The sequence below is a fragment of the Trachurus trachurus genome (genome assembly GCF_905171665.1).
Source record: "Trachurus trachurus genome assembly, chromosome: 11".
Taxonomy (NCBI): domain Eukaryota; kingdom Metazoa; phylum Chordata; class Actinopteri; order Carangiformes; family Carangidae; genus Trachurus; species Trachurus trachurus.
This window is the reverse complement of record NC_139904.1, coordinates 14,049,825-14,054,408: the sequence shown is the minus strand read 5'-3', so window position 1 is coordinate 14,054,408 and position 4,584 is coordinate 14,049,825. Positions and strand designations below refer to the sequence as shown.

The window sequence follows — 4,584 nt, the reverse complement described above, 5'->3', positions numbered from 1 at the left end:
TGCAATTTTTTTCCCATAGGAATACATTGAAACAGTCTTCAAACTCTTCAAATCTTCTGCTTCATTCAGCCTCTAATAGCTTCAGCATACTTTCAGCTACAGACTTCATTCAACTTTTAAACTGTTCACAAACCTTTCAACTATTCAGCTATATCTCAGCTTATTGATATCTTCAACAGTTTCAGATATAAGTATAGTTTTAAAATCATTAAAATTTCTGACAAAATTCAGATTTAACATGAAAGTCAATGGGACGGAATGTTCGGACGTTGGCAGTTGGCAGAGTGACAGAGGGTCTAAAAATCCTCTCACATTTTTCTCTCTATCCTGTCAGCACGGCCACAGATTACACTCTACACACATAATTTCCGCCACGTTTGTAAACAAGCTCATCCTCGATCTCTTCATGTGCTCAAAAAACCAGAGAGACGAACACAATTTAAACTCGGAGCCTCCGAGTGCGGCCAGTTCCCTCTCTCCTCTCATTGACTCCCATTCAAGTGTAGGCGCTGATTTTCTAAACATCCCAAAGTTTCCAACCTGCGTCACAATCAACAATTTTTACTCTAGAAACACCAAATTGACATGGACGCGTTCAGCAAGGTCTTATGGTTCGGAAAATGTAAACCTTTTGCTCGTACTAAGTACAGATTTGTCGTACATTAGATCTGTTTGAGGGTGTCACAGAGCAGTTAAAGCCTATGGTTAAAGCTGCCACCATGCCTTAAAGCCACCAGCCACCAGTTACATGGTAACCTCAACATGGCAACCTCACCATGGTAACCTCACCATGGCAACGTCACCATGGCAACGCACACACATTCTCTCTGTCTGACTGTCTGTCGGTCATACACACACAGACAAATGGACACACACTAACTACCACACACACACACACACACACACACACACATCCAACACACACACAAATGGACAGACACACACACACACACACACACACACACACAAATGGACACACACTAACTACCACACACACACACACACACACACACACATCCAACACACACACACACAAATGGACACACACTAACTACTACACACACACACAAATGGACACACACACATACACACAAATGGACACACACTCACCATACACACACATCCAACACACACACACACACACACACACACACATACACAATTTACACAATTACACACAAACAGACACACAATTACACACAACAAACACACACACAAATGGACACACACTAACCATACACAAACAGACACACACGTCCAACACACACACATTTCATACAGTTGTCAGGTCAGAACTTTTTGTATATCTTCCTCACACACACACACACACACACACACACACACACACACACACACACACACACACACACACACACACACACACACACACACACACACACACACACACAAATGGACACACACTCACCATACACACACATCCAACACACACACACACACACACACACACACACACACACACACACACACACACACACACACACACACACACACACACACACACACACACACAAATGGACACACACTCACCATGCATACACATCCAACACACACACACACAAATGGACACACACTAACTACTACACACACACAAATGGACACACACACACACACACACACACACACACACACACACAAATGGACATACACTCACCATACGCACACATCCAACACACACACACACATACACAATTTACACAATTACACACAAACAGACACACAATTACACACAACAAACACACACACAAATGGACACACACTAACCATACACAAACAGACACACACGTCCAACACACACACATTTCATACAGTTGTCAGGTCAGAACTTTTTGTATATCTTCTTCACACACACACACACACACACACACACACACACACACACACACACACACACACACACACACACACACACACACACACACACACACACACACACACTTTTCCTACAGTTGTCTGACTGTTGTGTATGTACCTCTCTATCTTCCTGTTGTAGTTAATGGACTCGTTGCTGTTAATTTTGTTCTTTAGCTATTTAAACTGAAAATACACATTTCCCCATTTTGGTCATGTTGAACACATTGTTTTACACGTATCCTAAACTACTGAGGCTCTTCTCAACCATTTCACACCATTAAACCCGCTGTTTACATGTTCTACTCCTCAGCTAATGCTCGATCTATATTCTTCAACCATGTTCTTCTGCTGTCAGTTTACAATGTATTTCAGTAGGCATTAACTTTTTTCCTAATTCAGGAATTTTTCAAACTCTTCTTTGACAATTCAAGTAATTTCCAGCCATTTCATACAAAGTCTCACATCTTCTACTTTTAAATATATTCTCAGCCATTGCTTCGGCTATGTTAGCGCTGGTTCATCAGTTGTCCTTCCTGTCAGGTTAGCTGCAGATTTCAACTATTTAACCATTACATTTAAACATGCAGAATTTCAATGTTTTCTTCTCCCTTTAGCATTTCTACTGCTTTTTACCTTTAAAAAGGCATTCATCTCACACTACAAGTTACATGTTTCAGCTTTTTCCCTCCTAGGGATGAATAAAGTATTCCTCTACTCTACTCTACTCTACTCTACTCTACTCTACTCTACTCTACTCTACTCTCTACTCTTCTCTACTCTAACATTAGTCTTTTCAACATTGCTTTAGCAGTTTCGTCAACTAATTTAGCATTGATTCAACAATTTCTTCAGCTCATTCAGCATTGCTTCAGCAACAGCGTTCAGCTGCTTTCAGCATTCACACGCATTTTCTGCAGGAAATGCTATCTTTTTCTAGTTATTATTCTTACTTCTTCTTCCCTTTTTCTGTGTTCAACTACTTCTTCATACTTTGTGCTATTTCAACAATTTATATATCAAAACGTGCAGCTTTTTCAGGACATTTATGCTACTATTTTTCTCTTTTTAACTATTTATACTTTTTAAAATATTTAACTTTTTCTGCAATTTTTTTTCCCATAGGAATACATTGAAACAGTCTTCAAACTCTTCAAATCTTCTGCTTCATTCAGCCTCTAATAGCTTCAGCATACTTTCAGCTACAGACTTCATTCAACTTTTAAACTGTTCACAAACCTTTCAACTATTCAGCTATATCTCAGCTTATTGATATCTTCAACAGTTTCAGATATATGTATAGTTTTAAAATCATTAAAATTTCTGACAAAATTCAGATTTAACATGAAAGTCAATGGGACGGAATGTTCGGACGTTGGCAGTTGGTAGAGTGACAGAGGGTCTAAAAATCCTCTCACATTTTTCTCTCTATCCTGTCAGCACGGCCACAGATTACACTCTACACACATAATTTCCGCCACGTTTGTAGACAAGCTCATCCTCGATCTCCTCATGTGCTCAAAAAACCAGAGAGACAAACACAATTTAAACTCGGAGCCTCTGAGTGCGGCCAGTTCCCTCTCCTCCTCTCATTGACTCCCATTCAAAAGTAGGCGCTGATTTTCTAAACATCCCAAAGTTTCCAACCTGCGTCACAATCAACAATTTTTACTCTAGAAACACCAAATTGACATGGATGCGTTCAGCAAGGTCTTATGGTTCGGAAAATGTAAACCTTTTGCTCGTACTAAGTACAGATTTGTCGTACATTAGATCTGTTTGAGGGTGTCACAGAGCAGTTAAAGCCTATGGTTAAAGCTGCCACCATGCCTTAAAGCCACCAGCCACCAGTTACATGGTAACCTCAACATGGCAACCTCACCATGGCAACCTCACCATGGTAACCTCACCATGGCAACCTCACCATGGCAACGCACACACATTCTCTCTATTTGACTGTCTGTTGGTCACACACACAAATGGACAAACACTGACCATACACACATATCCAACACACACACACACACACACACACAAATGGACACACACTGACCATACACACATATCCAACACACACACACACACAAATGGACACACACTCACCATACACACACATCCAACACACACACACACACACAAATGGACACACACTCACCATGCATACACATCCAACACACACACAAATGGACACACACTAACTACTACACACACACCATACACACACATCCAACACACACACACACATCCAACACACACACACACATGGACACACACTCACCATACACACACATCCAACACACACACACAAATGGACACACACTAACTACCACACACACACACAAACACACACACACACACACACACACACACCCAACAAACATACAACCACTTACCAAACACATACACAATTTACACAATTACACACAAACAGACACACATGCACACACAACAAACACACACACAAATGGACACACACTAACCATACACAAACAGACACACACGTCCAACACACACACATTTCATACAGTTGTCAGGTCAGAACTTTTTGTATATCTTCCACACACACACACACACACGCACACACACACACACACACACACACACACAAATGGACACACACTAACTACCACACACACACACACACACACACACACACAAACACCTATCTATCTATCTATCTATCTATCTATCTATCTATCTATCTATCTATCTATC

At 40.7% G+C, this 4,584-nt stretch overlaps 1 long non-coding RNA gene across 1 annotated transcript; it reads right to left on the bottom strand.

Annotated features, from left to right (window-relative positions):
• Positions 1–997: 997 nt before the first annotated feature.
• On the bottom strand, positions 998–4,055 carry LOC310993966. The gene is made up of 3 exons (XR_014595763.1): positions 2,656–4,055; positions 1,907–2,618; positions 998–1,858 (listed from the first exon to the last, which is right to left on the bottom strand). It is a non-coding gene; the product is annotated as an uncharacterized lncRNA (long non-coding RNA).
• Positions 4,056–4,584: the final 529 nt, after the last annotated feature.